Source organism: Rhinopithecus roxellana, chromosome 20 (genome assembly GCF_007565055.1).
Source record: "Rhinopithecus roxellana isolate Shanxi Qingling chromosome 20, ASM756505v1, whole genome shotgun sequence".
Lineage (NCBI taxonomy): Eukaryota > Metazoa > Chordata > Mammalia > Primates > Cercopithecidae > Rhinopithecus > Rhinopithecus roxellana.
In genome coordinates this window covers 79977224-80001328 of record NC_044568.1, presented here as the reverse complement: position 1 = coordinate 80001328, position 24105 = coordinate 79977224, and the positions used below count along the sequence as shown (strand labels likewise).

Here is a 24105-nt window from a genome sequence, read left to right as displayed (position 1 = left end):
TCAGTATAGTCCAGTGACATCTGCTGCAACCCTTCCACGTGCCAAGAAGCACCGGGGCTACCAGAGGGACTGAGCGAACAGTGCCCCTACTCTGGGAAGTCATACCCTGGGCTCGGGCACCCTCATCTCTCTTCATTTCTCCCTGTACCCAGCAGCTGCCTACAATCCAGTCTCCATGCCACACCTGAGGAACGCCACTGACGCCAGACCGTGTCACTCCTGCCCCAAGTCTGTCTTGGAGAATAAGCCTTCCAATACTCTGCGAGATCCTCCCTGATCAGCACTTTCACCTTTCCACCTCCTCCCCTCCTTCCTGTGACTCCAACCAGCCTCAAGGCTCCTCGGTGGCACCAGGCCCCTGCAAGACAGAAAGGCGCTCCCACCGGCTGACCCCTCACCACCTCCGTCACTTTCTCCGGAGGCCATACTTGCTGCCCTCCCCAACTCCCCTCCCCTGCACCGCCTCTCCTGTATGGCATGCTGATGTATCTTTGTCCTCTTCCCTGAGCACCCTGGCACCTATAGAGAGTGAGCGGCACAGAGCAGGTGCTCAATACAAATTTCTGGAATGAACAATTGCATTCTAAAGGGGGAGAGGACATGTTCAAATACATTTACCACTATGAGCCATCAGGAAAATGCAAACTGAAAACGATTAAAAGATGGCTGTTACCAGGCATGGGCAGGGATGCTGAGAAATGGCGCACCTGTGGTTAGCAGAGGCACAAACTGGTGAAACCTGGGAAAACCGAGGCAGGTGTGTGCGTGAGTGAGCCCCTCTGACTTGGGAGCTCCACGTCTTGGTGTCTGCTTTAAGATATTGTTGAGCAAGTTCACAACGACATGGGCGAGGATGTTCAGTGCAGCATCTTTCTGAGGAGGAAGCTTGGAAACCACTCCATGCCCGTGTGCAGGACCCACGGACCCGGGATGTCAGGTGTGCAGAAGCAATAGCACATGCTGCCGTTAAAGAGGATGATGCACACCCGTGCACAGGGGCACAGAAATGCCAAGACACAGGTAAGGGAAAAGCTACAGAACAAGAGACATCTGGTCCCATTTTAGTTAAAACTGAAACCTCACATGAAGCAAGCACCCATGTCTACACAGACGCGCCAACAGGCAGAGACGAGGATGCAGCCAAGGGAGATGTTCATGTTTTGCTCCATATACGCTCATCGTTCAAATGGTTTAACCCAGAACTTATTCACACATTGCTCATTTAAAAACAGTAAAGAACAAAGCATCCTGGCTGGGCATGGTGGCTCAGACCTGTTATCCCAGTGCTTTGGAAGGCCAAGGTGAGAGGATCACTTGAGGTCAGAAGTTAAAGAACAGCCTGGGTAACATGATAAAACCCTGTCTCTAGTAAAATACAAAAATTAGCCAGATGTGGTAGCACACGCCTGTAGTCCCAGCTACTTGGGAGGCTGAGGCAGGAGAATCGCTTGAACCTGGGAGGCAGAGGTTGTAGTGAGCTGAGATCGTGCCACTGCACTCCAGCCTGGGCAAAAGAGTTGAAATTCCATTTCAAATCCCAGCACTTTGGGAAGCCGAGGCGGGTGGATCACAAAGTCAGGAGTTCGAGACCAGCCTGGTCAACATGGTGTAAACCCTGTCTGTACTAGGGAAAAAAAAAAAAAAAATTAGCCGGGCATGGTGGCGCGTGCTTGTAATCCCAGCTACTCGGTAGGCTGAGGCAGGAGAATCACTTGAACCCAGGAGGCAGAGGTTGCAGTGAGCCAAGATTGCGTCATTGCACTCCAGCCTGGGCAACAAAAGTGAGACTCCATCTTGGGGGCGGGGGGGTGGCGGGGAAAGAACAAAGTATCTTGAGAAAGAGCCCACAGCTCCTGCTTAGCCCCGTGGAGTGCTCTGCTGGGCCCCTCCTCCGGCACTGTGACGGCAGGTGTGCACCTGCCCTGCCTGGTCTAAGCAGCTGGAGCTGGTCTCAGCTGGTCTACACCATGCTCAGCAGGTTGGAGTGTGTCAGATCTGGTTTTTGGCAACCAAAACTACTTATAATACATTCAACTTGTGAGCACGTCTCGCAAACTCTGAGCAGATGAGCTTCCTTCTCTGCCTGCCTCGTCAGGGCATTTCCCAGGGCTGGGCAACCACTCATTTTCCCTTTCCTCTGTGTGCCGGACGGGTGGCCCTAGGCGGCAGCAGTCTTGTACGATCTCCCTCTGTATTCCTGAGTCCCCATCTGCTAGCATGGCCACTGGAAATAACTGCAGCTGTATACTGACTTAAGGATCCAAAAATCCCAGGAAGACCCCGGAGCTGTGAGCCAGATGCCCAAGGCCTCCCCAGCTTTCAAGCCCCAGGCCAAGCCTGAACAACATGGAGGTGAGTGTTGCTTTGCAGTTACTGTCTCTAATTAGTGTCCACAGCCTCTTAAAGCTGACCGAATCCCACTCTCCTGACTTCAGGCCCTCAGACAGTGCCTGCTGCACTCAATACAATCCATGCTCCTGATGATGCGGCAGATGAGGCACAATCAGCTCTGCCGCCCTTGCCTCTCCCCTGCCCCCATGTCCACGTCTCCCCAGGCCCTGCCATCTGCAACCTGCCATGCCCTCTCCTCTCTGGCAGGTCAGGGCCTCACACTGCTGGCTGTTCCCTCCTCCAGGACGACTCAAATCCCAGAGCGGAGACGAATTCACATCTGAGCTCAGAGGTGCCTTCACCGGAGATATCGTGTCTCTTATCAGTCCCCCACTCGAAATCTTCCCCCGACCCTTGTGAATGCCCTTCATGGCCTTGTCTCCCACTACAGTCCTTCCATCTGTTTGCTGTTTCGTTTTTGCTTTTTCAGTCACCCCCATGAGAATGTAAACTCCATGAGGGCAGCAACTTGGCTGGCCTGTGTGCCAGTGCTGGGGACATCATCAAAGAATGAAGGCCTATTTGGCATGCTATTTTTGAGCAAGATTCCTGAGGCCCGATGGTTGGTGATGAGATAGACCGAGGTATTTCACTCCAGCTCTTGAGCTGGAAGAACCGAACATGTCCTCAACACTGCTCTGCGCCGGGCACTGTCCTTGCTGTCTTACAGGTATTGGCTTATTAAACCCTCACAGAAGCCAGGAGGGAGGTCCCATTATCACCACCCCTTCCAGATGAGGAAACTGAGGCACAGAAGCTAACTGGCGCGGGCTTAGAAGCCCCGTAGGAGGCAGAGTTGGGCTGTGGAAGCAGCTGTGTGACTCTATGGCCCTCCTCTGCCTCATCTGCCATTTGTTTCCGTTTCTGCAGAATTTGTAGATTAAGCTGTACTGGAACGCAGCCTCACTCAGGCATTTCTACATCAGCCATGTTTGCACTCACTGAGAAAGTACAGCTGAGTGGCTGAGACAGAGATTCAGTGCCCCAGAAATCCTTCCCATCCGAGCCCGGACTTGCCACCTGTTTTAGAGACGGGGACCAGCAGGAGCTGCTGTCACATGGCACTGAGTTGGGCACAGCCTGGCTGAGGGATCTCACTGCATCCTCACAGCAGCTCTGTGTGGTTGAGTATAGCGGTCTCCACCTTACAGATGAGCAGACGGAGGCTCAGAAACATCATCTGCCCGGTCCTGTATCCCCAGCAGCTAAGCAGCAGAACTGAGACGGGGACACAGAAGTTTGACGCCCATGTGCTTCCGAAGTGGGCCCCCGTTACGTGTATGAAGCAGCCAGGAAGTGATTATTTGTCAGCTGCTCCCTTCCAGAAGCTGGCTCACCACCTGAAAGGAGGGTGGCACTTTTATCCTACCACACAGGAACGGAAACCAAACCTCAGAGAAAATACTGGCTGGGTTGATGCCTCAGACTCACATCTGATTCCAACACCAGAATGTGTTCCAGCCTTTTAAAAGCAGGGCTTCTCAACTTTGGATGCACCTTAGAATTACCCGGGGAACTAGAAAAAAATACTGATGCTCAGGGCCAAAGATTAATGTTGCATTAACCAGGCAGGGCCTGGCCTCCATTTTTAAAAGCATGCCGGGTGATCCAACGTGCAAGCTGTGGTTGAGACCCCAACTTGAAAGTAATCGTACCATTAGGGAAGTTCTGCAAATGGAAAGAGTAGCCCCCAAAAGAATGATTCCACGTATCTCTGAGGTTACAGGTGGCTTTTTGGTGGGTTGAGAAACTGGTTAAACATTCAACGGTGTCTGAACCTTCTGGAGAAGTGATTTTTACACTGTCCTCAGAACATGGCAGATCTGAGAGCACTCTGTTCCCGAAGAATCACTGCAGGGAAGTCTGCACGATGGTGCCGAGGGTTTTCTGAGATGCTCCCGGCAGCTATGGACCACTGTTTCATCATTTCAGACCAGATTTCATCCAAAGAAAGAGAGGATCAATGAAGATGAAAACTCCCCACTTCCTTCACCTGGATGGCACCTTGCTTAGGAGCCCATCACTTGGCCAGAGAAGAAATATTTAGATCGAGAACACCTTTCCGCTGTGCCCTAAGCCATTCTACGTTTATGATTCAACTAAAAATTTATTTCCGCTTACATGAAACCAGCAATGCTGAGCTGCTCCTCCCCTCACACGTTTCCTCCCAGAGTCTATCGTGAAAATACCACTCAAAAAGCATCCGTAAAAAGGTAAATCAGGCAAAACATATTCTTTGCTCCATCTTCCTTACCTCAGCTCTTCAGCCTCAGTATACTTTTTGAACTATTTTATTTCATCACCTTTTTTGAATAGGCAACACAGAAAGGACTGCAGAATGAGGTGGTGAACGCATGAAAAAGTGACTCTCTCCACCTTGGTCCTCCGGTAAGCCACGGTTATTTTTTAATGTATCTTCCTAGAGGTATCCATTACATATAGAAGCATGTATGTATGCACAGGTGTGAGTATATATCCTCATATTGGCTTTTTTTTTTTTTTTTTTTTTTTTTTTTTTTTTTTTTTTGGAGACTGAGTCTCCCTCTGTCTCCCAGGCTGGAATGCAGTGACGCAATCTCAGCTCACTGCCACCTCCACCTGCAGGGTTCAAGCAGTTCTCCTGCCTCAGCCTCCTGAGTAGCTGGGACTACAGGCATGCACCACCATGCCTGGATAATTTTTGTATTTTTAGTAGAGACGGGTTTTCACCATATTGGCCAGGCTGGTCTCAAACTCCTGACCTCAGGTGATCCATCCACCTTGGCCTCCCAAAGTGCTGGGATTACAGGTGTGAGCCACTGTGCCCAGCCCATATTTGCTATTTCTAAAAATAGAAAGGGATTATGTGTGGTACTTTTGCATGCTTTTTCCTCTTAGTGATTATGTCGTGGAGATTTTTTCCACGTGATACGGAAGGTATTCCCTTCCATGTAGGTGTACATCAGCCTCCGTATTCTAGCCCATAGGTTGGCAAACTTCCTATAAAGGGTGAGACTGTAAACATATTAGGCTACAGGGAGCCATTCCATCTCAGTTACAACTCTTCAACTTTGCCCTTATAGCAAGAAAGAAGCTATAGATGAAGTCTGAATGAATGGGCATGTTCCAATAAAGCTTTATTTACAAAAACAGGCAGAAGGTAGGATTTGGCCTGTGGGCTGTCATTTTCTGACCTCTGTTCTAGTCTGAACCATCTTTGGCTGTTTCACAACAGTCATATGGCCACACGGGGCCAAGGAAGCAAGGCCTGCTGGCACGGGGGACAGAAACCATGATGGGCCTTGGCTGCAAATGGAAATTACCTGTTAATTACCAAAAGCTCTCAAAGTAAATGCTGCAACAGACTGTATGGCGACTCTCCTGGCCCTAAGCAGCATCTGGGACATCAAGATGCCAGCTGCCTCAAGCTGGTTTTGGCAGCTATGCTTTCTTTCCAGAGACTGTGTAGAGGGTGAGGGCTCTGGAGTGGAAAAAGGCCTTCGGGCTGGGGTCCTAGGGTGGAAACCCACTCCATTCCTTACTGGCTGTGTGAGATAGAGGACGAAAAATGACACGGGCATCTTTGTGTGTGTGTGTGTGTGTGTGTGTGTGTGTGTTAAGATCTCCCTGTCATCCAGGCTGGAGTACAGTGGTGCAGTGGTTTGATCTCGCTTCACTGCAACCTCCACCTCCCAGATTAAAGAGATTCTCCTGTCTTAGCCTCCTGAGTAGCTGGGACTACAGGTGCACACCACCACCCCTGGCTAATTTTTGTATTTTTGGTAGAGATGGGGTTTCGCTGTGTTGGCCAGGCTGGTTTCCAACTCCTGACCCCAAGTGATCTGCCACCTCAGCCTCCCAAAGTGCTGGGACTACAGGCATGAGACACCATAGCCAGCAGACACAAGCATCTTGAGGGGACCTGGCCCATGCAGACACTCCATGAACAGCAAATGTGATCATGATGTTAATTGCTAAATCAAAGGTCAAAACTCTATCCCAGGATTGTCCATCTGCTGTGTCCCCAAGAAACGACACCATGTAACATAAAGCCAAACACCACGATGTCTGTCCAGCTGCAAGAGTGGCCTCACCTTCTAAGATATTGCACAAGCTTTTTATGCTGCCTGCAAAGAACCCAAAACATGGGAGAGGAGGGACCTCGCTTGTCCTGCTGCTTGAGGGTTCCCCAAGCACTGGGCCATAGCAGGTGCTGGAAAATACCTACAGCCCAAGTGAATGCCCGTAGGTGCAGGGTCCACACCAAGGGCCCTGGCTGCAGAGCTGCGGAGCTGAGAGCTAGACAGGGCTGGGCCCGCCGGGGGAAAACACCAGCCCAGCTCTGACCCAGAGCTGTGGCAGATGGGGGATGAACTCAGCACAGAAAACACCTTGGAGCCTGGGACCTGCCCCTCCTACAGCAGCACAAAGCCCTGTGGTGCTCTGGGCTTTAAACTTCAGTTCCTGCTTAGTTGACACCAAATGAGGTTCCTGAGGAGGCTCTTCCTCTGTGGGGCTTGGACAGAGGATCCCGGCCTAGAGTGGGACTTATGGGGAAGCCACCATCATGGAAAGGCCCCAGACAGTTTCACCCTCAAGGCATCTGGTTCAGACAAGACAACCATGACCACTCATCCTGAAAGCGCAGTACTGTCCAAGAGACACAGATGCTACAGGGATGTGGCACAGTCTGGGGGGCCAGGGGTAGGTTAAAAAGAAGGAGACCTTGGAAAGTGTGGGACTCCCTTCCACGTGGGTGCAGAACCCACACTGTCATCCCCATGGACGCAACAAGCTGGGAGAGCAGCGCTCCAGGGACAGCAGCCTCCACCCTTCCCAGTCAGGTCCACACCCGGTGAGCCAGGAGGAAGAAAAGGTGACCCAACACCATGGCAAGATCCAGTGTGACTGTGGGAGTCCCTGTGGGATGAGCAAGGGAGCGAGTGTATGTGGCCAGGATTAAGAATGAATAGGGATAGAGAACTCCTGCTGGACCCAATAAACGGACCTCAGTGTCCCTTAGCAACACCTTTTTATGTCATGCCTGGCCCTGCCCATGCCAGAGGTGATGCCTGCCTTCCTATAAGCATGGGCAGTGCAAAAGTCTGGGATGCCACCTTCACTCCAGACTGCTGGGCCACATGGCTTCCTCCCCGCTCCCAACAGACTGTGAGCACCGCAAGGGCAGACCGAGGTTGAGGTGTCCCTGAACCCCCGGCACAGCCCCTGTGGAGCTCTAGAAACGCTACTGAAGGAAGTGGCTCATTTTGCCGGAAGCCCAGTTTGGAACTCGGGGCTCAGTAAGGCTATCCCTGCAGCACATCCTTGTGCCCATCCTGCTTGGCCAGGCAAGTGTGAGCAGCTGTAGCTTCACAGCAAGACGCTTAGGCAGTGATGAGTGCCACGCTACGCAGATCCCAGACATGAACTCAGGGGCCAGCTTTCACTACAAGAGATGGTGCCCAGGGCGGCAATCCTACCTCTGTCCCATGGGACAGCTTGGTGGTGCTGAGGCTGACTCCATGGGGATGTATTTAATCCTCCTTGTGAGGTAAGGAGATGCTGTTGACCCCATCTCGGGACTGTTCTTTCAGTTCCTCACTCCTCTTTCACATCCTCATTCAAACTAGCAGCACGTACTGGTAGCTCTGCTTTGAGAATACCCCTCCCAGGCTGCCCGAGGCACCATCCCCTCTCCCCAGGGTGACTACATGGTCCCCTGCCTGTTCCATCACCCTCTGCTGGCTGCACATGGCAGCCAGAGTCCCCTTGGCTGCAAGGCCTCTGTGCCCGGGCTCCCCTGCCCTGGCTTCCCTGCTGTTTCTCCAGGGGGCCAAGTCCTCACAACCTCAGGACCTTTGCACCTGCTGTGTCCACTGCCTGGCTCACTGCCTCAGGTCTCCACTTCATGTCAGACTATCCTTGTGGTCTTCCTGGACCATAAACGGCACATCCCCAGCAGGCTTCTTTCCCTCCCCAATGACTGTGATGTCCTTTCCTGTCTTCTCACTGGGAATCGCCACCTGACATACACACATCTACTTGGCTATTCAATGTCTGTGTCCCCCATAAGGGCAGATGCTTTGTCTCATCTGCTGTTGAACTATCAGGATCTGAAATGGTGCAGAGTAAGTACTAATTGGAGGGATGGGTGGATGGAGGGGCAGGGAATTTACCTCCTCTTCATCCCTGCTCTCATCCTCCTAGGGCTTCGGGCTGTACTCCCAGCCCAGCCCTGGGAAAACCAAACCAGCCTGATCTCACCTGTGACTATTTAATCTTAACCCCTTTATTTTCATGTATTTTGAAAGCAATCCTAATCACTTGTTTTTAAAATTTCCTTTAATAAACGTTCTTGCAAGGAAGGTAGCTGCTTAAATGTCTCTGTAATTTTCTCATCATGTTTTCTTAGTTTTCTAGTCAAAATAACAGCTTTAATCACAGCAGTTCTAGATGGATTCAGAAATGAAAAATTTTCCCTCTTCTTGGTAATTGTTTATAATTATCAGTAAATCAATCTGGCATTTATGTTCTACCCATATTATCCTTCTTGGGTTGGTGATATAGTTTGGCTGTGTCCCCACCCAAATCTCATCTTGAATTCCCACGTGTCGTGGAAGGGACCCAGCAGGAGATAACTGAATCACAGGGGCAGGTCTTTCCTGTGCTGTTCTTGTGACAGTGAATAAGTCTCACGAGATGCAATGGTTTCATAAGGGAGAGTTTCCTAGCACAAGCTCTCTCTTTGCCTGGTGCCATCCATGTAAGATGTGACTTGCTCCTCCTTGTTTTCCACCATGATTGTGAGGCCTCCCCAGCCATGTGGAACTGTGAGTCCATTAAACCTTTCTTTCTTCTGTAAATTGCACAGTCTCAGGTATGTCTTTATCAGCAGTTTGAAAATGGACTGATACAGTTGTACCAAGGATGGAAAAGAGAGGTCAAGTTTTCCTCTAAAGCAATGAGTACCTACTATGCGCCTGGTTACTTTACATTCCTTGCATCACCCCCGTTAGTACGTTACCAGATGAAGGTTATTAGCTGTGTTTTGTGGATGAGGAAATACAGGGTGCACAGGGGCAAATACATTGTCCAAAGTCACACAGCTAAGTGACAGACTGGGGACTCAAACCCAGGACTGCTTCACTCCCATCATGTGAACTCAAGTGTGTTTTGTTTTGTTTTTGCATCCAGGTATTCAAACTATAGTCCCCAATGAAGCACACATCCTGCCCTTAGTTGTCAGAATAATACATAAATATTAATAGCCCTAAACATCTGGAATGCTCCAGGTACCCCACCCCAACGCCCACAGCTTACACTCTCCTCTCAGTGACTCTCAAGGAGAGGTGGTCACTCCCCCAGAGATCTGGAGAGTCACAGCAGGGAGGCCCCTGTGCCAGTTGAGTTGTTGGGGGCTGAGCGAGGCAGCAGGAGACCAGGCTGGGCATCTGCAGGGCCGGGCAGGCTCAGCTGAGGGTCATCCCTGCCCTACCCACTGCAGCCCCCCAAGTAGGCTCTGGGTGGAGACTCGAAGGGCCCCTGTGTGCTCAGTGGTGAAAGGTGCTGTTTAAAGGCTGCCTCTCCATCTCAGGTTAAAATCTGAACGCTTCATGGTGACCTTGTCTCCTGCCACCCACATGGCACCAGCCACTCCCCTTAACCTGGAGTCTAGAGGCTGGGAAGGGCCATAGACCAGACTCGGAGAACAGAAGGAAACAGCCAGACCCTTGCTTTCTGTATGTCTGGATTCCAGAGGAAATGGGTTCCTCTGTCGATTCAAACATTTCTCTGTAAATCCTATGCTGGCAGAGGCCCTGGTCACGCACTCTGACAGGATACACGGTTTAACCACAGCTGCAGGAGAAGAGTCACCAGCATCCTATCCGTCCACAAGTCCTGGAAGGAAGAGTCCTGGGGGTGGCGACAGGCAGGAGCTGGCTGGGACTGTGCACCTGTTGTGTGACAATGGGTTGTTGCCATCTGTATGCACTGTAAGTATATGACACCCTTGTTCTGGGGGGTGCAGGTCTTCCAAATGTGAAGAGGGCCACGTGGCAAACCAATTTCTCAACAGTACTCTTTGGAGCTGCTTGAGAGCAGAGGCCCTCTCCCTGTCATTGCCTGCCCCACCCCTTCCTTTTTTGTACTGATCATTTTTGCTCCTCTGAGGGCTGGCAGTGTCTGTATTTCATAGCTGTGCTAGGGAAGCGGGGCCTCACAGAGATGGCTACCGCAGCCCAGGTCTGAGTGCTGGCAGAGTGCATTTCGTGGCTGTGCTAGGGGAGTATGGCCTCATAGAGCTGGCTACTGAAGCCCAGGTCTGCTGCTTCCTAGCTGTGCCACCTTGGACAAGTTACTCAACCTCTCTGAGCCTCAGTTTCCTCATCTGGAAATAGAGTGAACAAGGGTTGATGATGATAACATCTAACAATTATTGATTACTGGCCCATTGACCACAGGGCCAGGGCCAGGATTGCTTTCAAAATACATGAAAATAAAGGGGTTAAGATTAAACAGTCACAGGTAAGATCAGGCTGGTTTGGTTTTCCCAGGGCTGGGCTGGGAGTACAGCCCAAAGCCCTAAGAGGATGAGAGCAGGGATGAAGAGGAGGTAAATTCCCTGCCCCTCCATCCACCCATCCCCCCAATTAGTACTTACTGTGAACCATTTCAGATCCTGATAGTTCAATAGCAGATAAGACAAAACACACTTGAGTTCACATGACGGGAGTGAAACAGTCCTGGGTTTGAGTCCCCAGTCTGTCACTTAGCTGTGTGACTTTGCATAACATATTCTCCCCTCTGCACCCTGTATTTCCTCATCCACAAAACAGAGCTAACAACCTCCACCTGGCCTGCACGTGGGCATTTCCCCAAGGAGTTCTTGCTGAATAAGTCAGCATGAAGCAGTGGTCAAGAGCTTGGGTTCTAGAATCCTGGCTCTGCAGTTTACCAGCCGGGGGACCCAGAGCAAGTCCCTTCATCTCCCTGGGCCAAAGTTTCCCGTCCTATTGAAGGGATGGTGGAGGGAGAGAATTCGAGTAACAGCTCTCTCAAAGGCTTCGTGAGAAGTAAATAGAACCTGGCATGAATCTGCTGATCGCAAGGCCTGATGTGGAGTCAGGAATGACAACTCACTAAGAAATGCCTGCGGAACAATGAATCCCTCAGTGGAACGTTCCGGAGAATTTTCCTAGGCCACACAATTACCCACAGAAAAATGCCATCTAGACCCCCCTAACCCCAATCACGAAATCAGCCTCTTCAGAATAAGACAGTGTAGAGAAAGAAACTTCCAAGTCTCCACAGCTGACAGATACTTAATGTTTGAGCAGACACGCCCCATGACGCCTTCCACTCCCCAGCATCACCGCTCCTTTCCAACAGTACTCACTTTTGCTGCCTCGTGACTTCGGAGTCCACCTTCCCTGACCCTACCTGAGCATCAGGAGGCAAACTTCCCGTGTGGCCTGGAGGCCATTCTCAGAGTCTAAGGTCCTGAGCCGCAATCTGGGTGTGGTGAGGAACTGGCTGCCGTGGTTCTGGGCCCTTGGCCGATGTGCACACCACCCCTTCCCATCCACTGTGTTCTTAGGAATGATGCCAGTGAAGATGGTGGGATTACAGACTTCTTTACTATAACAGCCTTTCGCAACCAAATCTGCTGAAAGCCCTTTGCCCCTACAAATGTGACTCCCATGGCTTTGCAATGTGATGAGTCAACGGGGTCTAGAGTCCGGGGTCTTTGCATTTAACTCATGGCGTGACCTCGGCTAAGACCATTTCTCCCAACAGATGGGCTCCTCGCTTAGAACAAGAGGGTGTTGGATTCCACCTTCAGCAATCCAGGATAAAGGAATACGCAAGCTCTTGTAGTGTGGCAACAGGATGTTCCATCACTGGCTTCTCTTCCAAATATGAAGGTTCCCTGTCTCATGGGCTGGGAGAAATCTCTACAGCACCAGACACATCTTGGAAAATAAACTTGGAAAATCTCCCCCAATCAAACCCACTGCAACGCCAAAATTCATTAATTCCCGTGGTTAATATTTTCCAATACGACCGCCTTGTTGAATGCAGGCTGGAAGCGCGTCTAGAGACAGATGGCACCAGCTGCGGAGTGCTGGGGCACTGCCCACTCCATTGGGGAGGATGAACTGGGACGCGCCACAGAAGCGTGATCTCATGGCTCTGTGGGCGTGGAAGGCTGGGCCAAAGGTGTCACAAGCTTCTTACACAACGACTCGCCAGCACAGGTGGCTGTGGCTTTACTGACAGCTGTACACCAGACCCCGCAGCATGAACATATGTTTGCCTACCCACCTTCTCTCCTTTCGGGGAATTGTGCCCCCTCCTTCTGGAACGATCATGTTCAGTCCATGAGCTTAGGTGGGCTGAACGCCCTGCCCCTCTGCCCCAGATTTGGCTAATCAAGGTGCTCCACTCCCCGGGCCACAGGCATATGGACCCAGATGCGCTGATGACCCAAGGCTGCATCAGTCAGAATCTCTCTAGAATTTCTGCTGCAGCTCTCAGGAGCAACAGGATGAATGAGATTTTTCCTAGGACTTTTATAGGAGCTGGTGAGAACACTCATCCTTCAGGGCCTGGATCTAAACCATCCATAAGGTACGCAGCTGCCAGGATCCATCTTTCCACCAGACAGAACAGGCTTGAGCGTGAAACCAGCAGGGTCCTGGTGACAGTACTGGAGCCTCTGGATCCAGCCACTCCTGAAGCTAGCCGTGTCCCTGGACTTCACAGTTACATGAGTAGTAAGTCCTCCTTTTCTGCTTTAAGCTAATTTGAAGTGGGGCTCTACAGTTTTGCTAAGCAGAGTCCCTACTGACACACACCATGTTTCTGAGACCTCTGCAGAATAAGACATGTAGCATTTCTGAGTATCTCTCATGGGTCCACACACCTTACTGGATGCTTTTACTTCCCTTACCTATTTAACTAATACTTTGTTTAAAAAAAAAAAAAAAGAAAGAAAAAGAAAACAGGCAGCGATAGTACAGGGCTTATCTGCACAGGATTGAACAGTAAAAGAGACTGGGAGCCACACCAGCCTGGCCCCAAAGTCCACGCTCCCAACACTCTGCCTTCAAACAGAAGTTTAAGTGTTAGACCCATGCTGGGCGTGGTGGCTCGAGCCTGTAATCCCAGCACTTTGGGAGGCCGAGGCGGGTGGATCATTTGAGGTCAGGAGTTTGAGATCAGCCTGGCCAACATGGTGAAACCCCAGCTCTCCTAAAAAGACAAAAATTAGCTGGGCATGGTGACGGGCCCCTGTAATCCCAGCTACTCAGGAGGCTGAGGCAGGAAAATTGCTTGAACCCGGGAGGCGGAGGTTGCAGTGAGCTGAGATTGTACTACTGTACTCCAGCCTGGGTGACAGAGTAAGAGACTGTCTCAAAAAAAAAAAAAAAAAAAAAAAAAAAGACCCAAGCTCTAACACCAGCTCTAAAACTTACTAGCTGTGTGATCTTGGGCAAGGACCTCCATTTCTCCATGCCTCAATTTCCTCATCTATAAAACAGGAGTAACAATAGATCCTACCCCTCTTTGAGTTGCAGATTCCAGGAGACCCTGCATGGAAAAGGCTTAGCACAGGGCCTGACAACCAGCAGGAGCCCAGGCAGCGTGGGCTGAATTGGAAATGGTGGCTCAATTTAGGGATCCGTTGGGAAGAGACAATATTGCAGGATTTGGACTAACCGGCGACTAGGAATATCTTTGCCAAACTAATTTAAAAAAAAGAAAACAGAGCGGTGCCACAAACCTGAGCCCTTCTGGACTCATGAGACAAGCCAAGTCTCTGAAGTGCATCCACCGTCCTCCTGTGTAGGCCCAGGATGTACTGCAGGCAAAAAATCAGTGGAAAATAGCTGTTGCTTCATCATGATAAACATTCATCCAGCATCGACTGGTTTCCAGGCATGTGCTACAAAACTGGGAGAAGAGGGGAAGAGGCGAGGTTCCAGTCCTCTGCACCTTTCCATCCCAGGGGGCGGGAAATGCAGGTCAGCACCAGGCACTGGCTGCCACAGTAGGGGAAAGACAGGAGGTGACAGGAATCCAGAACCCACTCCCCACCCAGGGTAGTGGTAAATGGGTGCGGCACGGCTGCGTTAGGAGCTGGCTGAAGGAAGATGTGGTGGAGCCCGATAGAGATGTGGCCCAGGGTGTGACCTCAGGATCGAGGTCCGGAGTGGAGAGCGATTAGGCAGCCTGACAAGGGAGGCTGATGAACAGCTACACGCTGGAACGGTTATGACCTGGGACTCGGATCACAGAGGTCTGGGTCTGAGATCCTGGCTCCATCACGCACTAAGTCTGGGTCCTTTGAGACGTTGATGACCCTACCTGAGCCTCGGTTTCTTTATCTGTACAGTGGGCCTGCATATGGTAACTGCCCTCACAGGGAATTCTGTGAAGATTAAAGAAGGTAATTCTGGCACTCAGAAGTGCTCCATCAGGGCTGACCATCCCCACGGTTAGCTGTATTCCCCTGCTCCTGTCATTCTCTCCCTGACACGATACGATACATGGTTCCATAGGCCTTCTTTCCATGCACCAATATTCCATAAAACTTCCGGATAGGCAATGCTGAGGAAGGGGTTCCAGGTCTGCGTATGATGTACTAAGGTCACCTCCCCCTGTGTCTCCTACCCAGTCAGCTTTCAAACCTGGAGCAGATGCACAAGGCAGCTAGTCAATGACTCAGGAAAGTGAACAGCAGCAGGCTGACTGTGGAGATGACCAGCTGTTGCTTTCCCATCAAACCTGCAGTGAGTTCACCATTTTTCCCCTCTAGCATCCTCCAGCCTAAACTGCAGGCAGCTTGACCCCAAAAGTTGGGCAGGGGATGAACAGATAGGGCTCTCAAAGAAGCCCTCCAGCTCTGGCTCCAGGAGTGGAAAAGGGGACTCCTATGCTCAGAAAGGGTGGAAGGGATCTTGTTTTTCTTTTTTTTCCTTTCGCCTCTTCTCTCATGCCTCCGCCTGCAGTGGTCCTCAAGCACCTGACACTCTCGGAGAGGGGCAGTAAGATCAGTGGTTCCCCAAGGATGCCCAGGTCTTCATCCCTGGAGCCTGTTCATATGTCAGCTTCTATGACAAGAGGGACTGGCTGCTGTGGTTACATTCAGCCTTTTGAGATGGGGAGATGATCCTGGACTCTTCAGGTGCACCCCGTGGAATCTCAGGGTCCCAGAGTAGTTGCTGGGAAGCAAGGAAGGGGCCATGGCATGGGCAGCTTCCAGGAAGCCGGGAAAGGGATTCTGCCCCACGGCCTCCAGAAGGCACCAGCCCCACCGTAGCCCAGTAAGACGGATCTTGGACTTCTGGCCTCTACAGCGGCTGGAGAATAAATCTGTGCAATTTTCAGCCATGAAGTTTGTGTTAATTTGTTATGGCAACAATAGGAAATTAACACAGCGGAAAACCTTCCTCTTTAATCAGAAGAGCTGTGGTCCCAAGAGGGTGGGGCCAACCCATAATACCTCTCTTTTGTCCTGTCCTCCCTCCACTTGACCTTGGGTGGGGGGCAGTAGGGGGTTGGGGAGCGGTTAGCCATGGGAAGTAGGATAACCTTGACCCAATCCTTGCACCTTAGACAAAAGTCCACTCAAAATGAATCACAGATCTAAATGTAAAGCTATACAACTTTTAAAGGAAAACCTAGGAGAAAATCTTTATGACCTGGGTTTAGGCTAACAGTTGGTAGACATGACACCAAAAGCATGATCTCGGACAGAAAAAAAAAATGAATTTCATCAAAATTAAAAAGTTGTCTCATACAAAAGACACTGTTAAGACTGAAAACTGAAAAGACAAGCTGAAGACTAGGAGAAACTATGAACAAGGCACGTGTTCGACAAAGGTCTTGTATTCAACATACACAACTCCCAAAACTCAACCTTTGTAAAACCACAAACAGCCTAGTTTCTAAGAATAGGCAAAATACTTGAACACACACTTACTTCCCCAAAGAGGATGTGTGAAAGAAAAATATGCACGTGAAAAGATGCTCAACATCATTAGTCATTAGGGAAATGCAAATTAAGACCACGATGAGATATTCTGCATCCTTGTGAACGGCCACAGTAAAGAATCATGAAAGTATCAGATGCTGCCCAGGCTGCAGAGCAACTGGGCCTCTCGTACACTATGGGAATACACAGTTTTTTACGTTTAGCATAGGACCCAGTCATTCACTCTTAGCTATTCGCAGTAGAGAAATGAAAACTTTTGTTCACACGAAAAGCTGCACTTGAATGTTTCCATCAGCTCTATTCGAAATTGCCAACAACCGGAGACAACGCAAGTATCCTTTATGAACAGATAAAAAAACCATGGTATATCCATTTAACCAAACACTGCTCAGTAGTGAAAACAAACTGCTGACTCACCCAACAACTTGACACTTCTCAGACATGCTAAGTGAAAAACACCAGCTTCAAGAGGTTGCTTACCATATGATTCCATTTATATGACATTCCTGAAAGGACAAAACTAGAGGGGGAGGGACAAGGGCTTAGGGTTGGGGGAGGGTGCGGCCAGAAAGAAAATGAGGGAAAAGCATGAAGAAGCTTTGTGGGGCGATGGAACTGGTCTATATCTTGATGGTGATGGTGGTTACTCAAATCTATACATGTTTTTAAATTCACAGACCTGAACAAGAACAACAAAAGTCAATTGCACTGTATCTTAATTTAATTTAAATGTTTTTTGGTGAAAGTCAAGCCAAGCAGGGCTCTGATCAATCTATTAAACTTGGCTCTATCCCAGAATACACAGAGTGATGTCTTTCTGGGCCCCATTGTGGATTCATGGATGGTTTGGGCTCGAATTACTAGTCTGTGTTCCATCTTCTCCCTCCTTATAATATCACTTGTCTTAGCATTTCACAGCAGTGTCACACACGCACAGACACCCTTTTTGCTGCCTAGAACAGGTCACCAATATGTGCAGGCGCACAAATGGCTCCATCATCTACCCTTCTCTGTGCCCCCCCTTTGCCACAAGACTTTGCAGTGCCCTCCCACTCTGACTCTGGTTTCTACCTTGTGACCCCCCTTGGCAATGGGACATCAGCCGATGTGACATACTCAGAGCTTGGATGGTACCTGTATGGGTGGGCTTGCCCTGTCTGTGCTCCCTGCTGTACGTACCCAGGCTGGCCTGCTGGTCCTGGGAGGAGGATGAAAGATCTGTGGATCTTTCCGTTTCACGGCCCAGTTTTTCCATTATTCCTAGTCAAGGCCATCCCGCATCCACAGCCACCTACTGATTCCCAGACACAGAAGCCAGCTCAGCCAAGACCAGCTAAGCCTCCTAGCCCATCACCTGATGCATAAGCAATATGTTATCATTACATTCCACCTTTAAAAAATCATAGATATTTGTTACACAGCATCAACATGGCAGGAGATAACTGATAACCAAACCAAGTAACCATTCTCAGTTATCACTCCCAGACATCATTTTAAAAGTGCAAGGGGAGGCCGGGTGCAGTGGCTCATGCCTGTAATCCCAGCACTTTTGGTAGGTCAAGGCAGGAGGATCACCTGAGGTCAGGAGTTCGGAACCAGCCTGGCCAATATGGTGAAACCCTGTCTCTACTAAAAATACAAAAATTAGCCAGGCGTGATGGTGCAAGCCTGTAATCCCAGCTACTGGGGAGGCTGAAACAGTAGGATCGCTTGAACCTGGGAGGCAGCGGTTGCAGTGAGCCGAGATTGCGCCACTGCCCTCCAGCCTGGGCGACAGACTGAGACTCCGTCTCAAAAATAAATAAATAAAACTAAAAAGTGCAAGGGGAAATGCAGAAAGCTATGAGTTTGCTTGACCTACTGAGAAGAAACCTCTCACCAAGATCAATTATACTTCAGCGGGACAGGATGATTTTGGTCTATAAATGGCAGACAATTTCCTTTTTCTTTTCTTTTTCTTTTTGAAATGGAGTTTTGCTGCATTGCCCAGGCTGGAGGACAGTGTCGTGATCTCGGCTCACTGCAACCTCCGCCTCCCAGGTTCCAGTGATTCTCCTGTCTCAGCCTCCCAAGTAGCTGGGACTACAGGCACGTGCCACCACACCTGTCTAATTTTTTTTTCTTTCTATTTTTAGTAGAGACGAGTTTCACTGTGTTAACCAGGATGGTCTCAGTCCTGACCTCGTGACCCACCTGCCTCGGCCTGCCAAAGTGCTGGGATTACAGGCATGAGCCACCACGCCTGGCCAGACGATTTTTTATATGCGGTGGACACACCTCTCTGATATAGGAGATATTTTATTACTTTTTTGTTTGTTTGTTTAAACAAACCCCACACAGGATGGAGGTCATTGTGCCAAAAATACCTAATCTGCTTCCCTTTTTCCGAAGTGAAGTTTCAGATGCTCCCATGTTTAAAAATAAAAGACATGAAGTAGGGCAAGCACTTGTAATAATGTCTAAGCTGCCAACTCAAAACATTTTGGGACTGAAGTGAGAGTTTGAACAAAGAAGTAAAACCACAGTCAAAACTGCTTCCCTTTGAGAAACTCCGAGTAGGTAATATTTCCTTTAAATCCTCTCAAAGAGCCTGTGAGATCTCTGCCACTATTCCCATTCTATAGAGGGGGATGCTGAGGCAGAGGTCAGGTTCACAAGGCTGCTATGTAGTTGAGCTGGAATTGGAGCCCAGGTCTGTTTGGCTCAAAGTCTTGCTCTTTCTGTCACGTACCAAGCTGCTGATGAACTCCTGTAAGAAATTACCAACAGCGCTTTGGCTCAGCCACTATACTGAAATCTGACCATTTACCACACTAACCAGTTTACTGAGGTGAAAAGAAGGTCCATTATTTTGGGTGTGCCCGGCACCTTGCAGTCTGGTCTTTGGGCTCAGCAATTTAGGGCCTGGCCAGAGGGATGGCATCTTTATGCTAACAAGATCCCAGAGTCCCAGCCTCCGAGATCGACTTGACCAACAGCTAGGAGGAAAGGGAGTGACCGTGGGTGGAGATACATGGATAAATCTACATCGTCTCCTAAATATGCTCAGTGAATGCGCTTGCTGTGTGCTCCCCCGGCCCCCATGCCCTGATCAACTCTTTTTTTTTTGAGACGGGGTCTCACTCTGTCGCCCAGGTTGGAGTGCTGTGGTGCGATCTTGGCTCACTGCAACCTCCACCTCCCAGGCTCAAGCAATTCTCTTACATCAGCCTCCTGAGTAGCTGGGATTACAGGTGTGTGCCACCATGCCCGACTAATTTTTGTAGTTTTAGTAGAGATGGGGTTTTACCATGTTGGCCAGGCTGGTCTGAAACTCCTGGCCACCTGATCTGCCTGCCCTGGCCTCCCAAAGTGCTGGGATTACGGGCATGAGACACCGCGCCCAGCCCCGACACCTCTTAATACCAGCTCTGCCCTGGATCTAAGGAACCCAGAAATTAGCTGTGTACACTCCTGCTAGCAACGAAAGCGACTCCTGCTGCAGCCACAGCTAAACTAGTTAGTGTACACTCTGTGCTAGGTGTGAGTTCTTCAACTTTCCGAGGTAGGGGCTATAATTAGTCCCATTTTACAGAGGGAAAAATAGAGGCATGAAGTCCCTAAAGGTTCTAATCCAAGATCACTGATACAGTAAATGGCATGGCCTCGAGTCAAACCCAAGCCTGCACAACTGCCGCCCTCCCTCTCACTGATAAGGCCATGCTGCTTGTACCTTTAATGTGAAAGTAATAAACAAGCCTCGTCTCCAACCCTGACAGTACGGCTTGTTTCCTGCTGCATTAGTAATTTCTCAACCTGCCTTCCCAGAACAAGCTAGTGAGAAAAACATCCTCAACTCTGTCACAGCAAGTTCTCATGTATAAAAAAGAAAAATAAACACACGAAATCCTGTTCTTACTCAGCAAGCCGTAACCTGCTTTATCTTCTGAGTGACGCCTGCTAAGCCAGCAGATTGTGCGCTCACGGGCGAGTGCCAGGGCCAAAGCTGAGCTTTCTTCACCCTTCTTTCTGGTCCAGGCAAAACATCCTGGGTGTGTGACATGAATGAAGACAAGGGGCTTGGCTTATGGGCAAACAGGTTAGGAACGGGATGGCTCCAAGTGGGTGTCAAACAGGTATCAAAGACACCTTCTCTCAGCTGGGATCAAAGCTCTCAGAAGTTCCTTATCCCTCCCCAGCCCCATTTTCTAGCCCTTTCTGTAATTAACCTCAAAGAAGGAGAGATGGGTAGGACCTTGGACAGCACCAATAGGCCTCCCATGGCCAATCTAAGCACCAAGAGGCCACAGCAGTGGCAGGGCTTATACAGTGGCTGCGGCCTCTATACTCTGAGGACCTCCAGAGGAGACACGCAGTGGTGGAAGACGAGTGTGACCAAGCCTGGCTTCATTTCCTAGGGGCACAGAGGACCCACTGTGAAAACGCAAGACCTGCAAATCCCCAGCCCTGAAGATATTCAGGAGTGTTCTTTAAGTGCTTCATTTTGGTGTGACAGTGACAAAGGGTAGAGGCTTGCCGATCGTGCACACCCAGCTCACACTCCCCACGCCGCCATATCCCAGCTGTGAGACGATGGCTTGGCCACGTCACTCTGTGAGGCTCAGTTTCCTCATCTGGAAAAAAGGGACAGTAACACCAACCTCAAAGAAAGGGTATGTGAACTTAATAAATGAAAAGCTGGCTGTGCATGGTGGCTCATGCCTGTAATCCCAGCACTTTGGGAGGCCGAGGTGAGTAAACCACTTGAGGCCAGGAGTTCGAGACCAGCCCCACCAACACAATCAAGCCCCATCTCTACTAAAAACACAAAAAACAAAAAACCCAAAAATTAGGTGGGCATGGTGGCACATGCCTGTTATCCTAGCTACTTGGGAGGCTGAAGCAGGAAAGTCGCTTGAGCCCGGGAGGCAGAGGTTGCAGTGAGCTGAGATCACACCACTGCACTCCAGCCTGGGTGACAGAGTGAGACTGTCTCAAAAAATAAAGAAATGAAAAGCTCCTGGCCTAATACCTGGATCCTGGCAGGTGCTAAATACACATTGGTTTCTCCTCCCTCTCTCTTTTTCTTGACTGTGGAGACCCAGGGCTTTGTAGCTAGTTTTACAAGACCCAACAAGCGAGCTTCTCAGGCCAGATCTGGGTTTCTCAACCTTGGCACTACTGATGTTGGGGTCAGATAACTCTGCTGTGCAGGGAGGAGGTTGTCCTGTGAGGTGTAGGATGCTTAGGACATCCTTCACCTCTACCCACTAGATTCTGGTGGCACTGTCCCCCATGATTGGGACAACCAAAAATGTCTGCATTCATTCATGGCTGTCCCTGGAACTGGGGAGTAAGGCAAAATTGCCCTTAGTTAAAAACCACAGGGGTAGAGGCATAAGGAAACCCACTTGGGTTTAGTAGGGCAGGCGGCAATGAGTGACAGGGGAGTGGCAACCGAAGAAAAGCAGAATCAAAGGTCCTCTGACGGCCCCTCTGCAGGGAACTCCTTCAGCTGAATTTTACCCATGAACAGAATTTGCTTTTTGAATTTAACAGATGAGAATACCAGACTTCCTTTTCAACCCTAATAACCTGTGACCGATTTCCCTAAACTGACACAACTGCCCTCCAAAGACCCACTTTTCTTGGTGAGCTGCTAAAAGCAAAACAAACAAACAAAAAAACCGAAAACAAAAACAAAACCCTCCATAATCACTGGCTGTGTTCTTTCTACAGGTAACCAAGTGCAGCCGCTGGCTACACAGAGAGGAAAAGAAGCAAAAGGAGCTGCCACAGAGAAGGTGTGAGAAGCGCAGGACACCTCTCCGAAAAGCAGGACATTTGGCTGGGCACAGAGGCCCTCTTTGGGAACATGTCTTCCACAGGGAGGAAGGGGGCAGGTGTACCAGTGGTGCTTGGGCACTGAGCAGACATCTCTAGCCTGAAGATTATTCCAATGGACCCTTTTCTCATGGAGTCCAAACTCTTATGAGGACCTCAGTCAGAACCGCAGGGGCCACGTTGCCCCAGGCCTGGTGTTGGAACTGTCCTGGTCAGCACCTCGTCATCGTGATCCCCTGCGGTCAAGTGGGATCCCCGGCCGCCCTCATCCTGCACTCTTCACATGTTACACAGATTTATGCACCGAAGCCCCCTTTGGCCCTGGAAGGCTTTTGAGGTACAGTGGACCCCATGAGGCTCACAGATGTTTTAAGCAAACAAACGAGTTTCCAACCAACTTAAACATCAGACTTTATATCAAGATGTGCATTTCTACCACCTCTTAAAAAGGTCAAGGACTTTTATCAAGCTAGCTGTAGTCCTATATAACAGGAATCAGCCAGGTGAGGAGTGGCTAATCCCTTTAGATGGGCTCTATGAGCTGCACTCCGCACCACTCCCTGCTGACAACTTAATGGCTTAATTCACTTATATGACCCACCCAGACCTACAGGCACCTGAGTTTGCCATGACATCCCAGTCGACAGAGGTAAATTCGGGGTGCCCGTTGATACTGGAAGATCACAGAACCAAGGCCCCAATTTGGGGTGTCAGTCCAGGTAGCGGGGTGTCTCCTCCCTCCAAATAATACATCTAGTTGATAATAATGAGGCTAAGCAAGAAATGAGGACAAAAGGCTGCAATGGCTGACGGGCTGCTCTCTGATGAGACAGGTCTGTCCAGGAATCCCATTGCTGGGGATGGGGAGGGGGGTGCAACATCAGTGTGTCACCTCCTGTGGTGTGCAAATACACATCAACACATCAGAAAAGGGGCCAAAGATTCCATGAGCCCAAACAGCCTCTTAGCATCTAAGCTATCCCAGGACCCACAGGGCCACAGGTACCAGCCCACAAATGGTGACCAGGGCTGACTTTCCAGGCAGCTGCTGTGGATTCTGCAAAGTGCTCCACATGAGAATAAGCTGCCCTTTGGGCAAAACAGCAGCAAAGTGTCCGCTGTGGCCTCAGATGGCTACCGGTTCCAGAATCCAGTTTGTTCAGAGAGAGGCCCTGCCTGGCAAAGGCGGCCATGTTTCTAAGCAGAGCTGCTGAGTTGAACGTATCCCTCACAGAGGTGAGATGTGGGCTGTGGCTCGCAAAGGCACCACCGTTTCCCCTTGCTGCCCTTGATGGCTCGTTGGTGGCACTCTCCCCATAGACGAGGGGCACAGGGATGCCACCACAGCTGCGCTGCGCCACCTGCTCCCTGGGTCCGCAGCCAACTTGGCAGCAGAGGAGGACAGCCTGCTATTCTTAACGCTTTGGGGCTAGATGTTGATTCTGCAGCTCTCTCATGCAGGCTTCTCTGGGAGACACTGGTTCCCCTCGCTATGCTGACCAGGCTCTCTTCGGCTTTCGCACCCTCTCCCGCCTCTGCCCCATGGGCTCCAGTCTCCTGCCCTGTCCCTAGCTTCCATCTGAGGCCAACACCTCTTCCTGACCTCTTGTTCCCTGGGCACCTGTCCCCAACCTTGTAACCTCTCCAATTCCCCATATGTCAGCCAATTCTATGTTTTATATTGGGAAATCGCATGCCAAAGAGTGTTTCCAAATTCTTGAGACTGGGATTTGAGATGGTGAAGTCATAATTCCTGCAACTTCTTAGGAATTCTCCAAATTATAACTTATTCTTAAACTATTACTAACATCCTTCCCACTACTTACTCATTATCCTAGAAATCTAAAACTGTTCACTTAATAATATTGAGTTTAGTAGGATTTGTAAAACACGATAGCCTAGAATGAATA

General features: G+C 50.0%; 1 protein-coding gene across 2 annotated transcripts in view; it reads right to left on the bottom strand.

Annotated features, from left to right (window-relative positions):
- The window catches only part of SNX29 (sorting nexin 29), a 609178-nt gene that overhangs the window by 16954 nt on the left and 568119 nt on the right, over nt 1-24105 (bottom strand). The window lies entirely within an intron of this gene.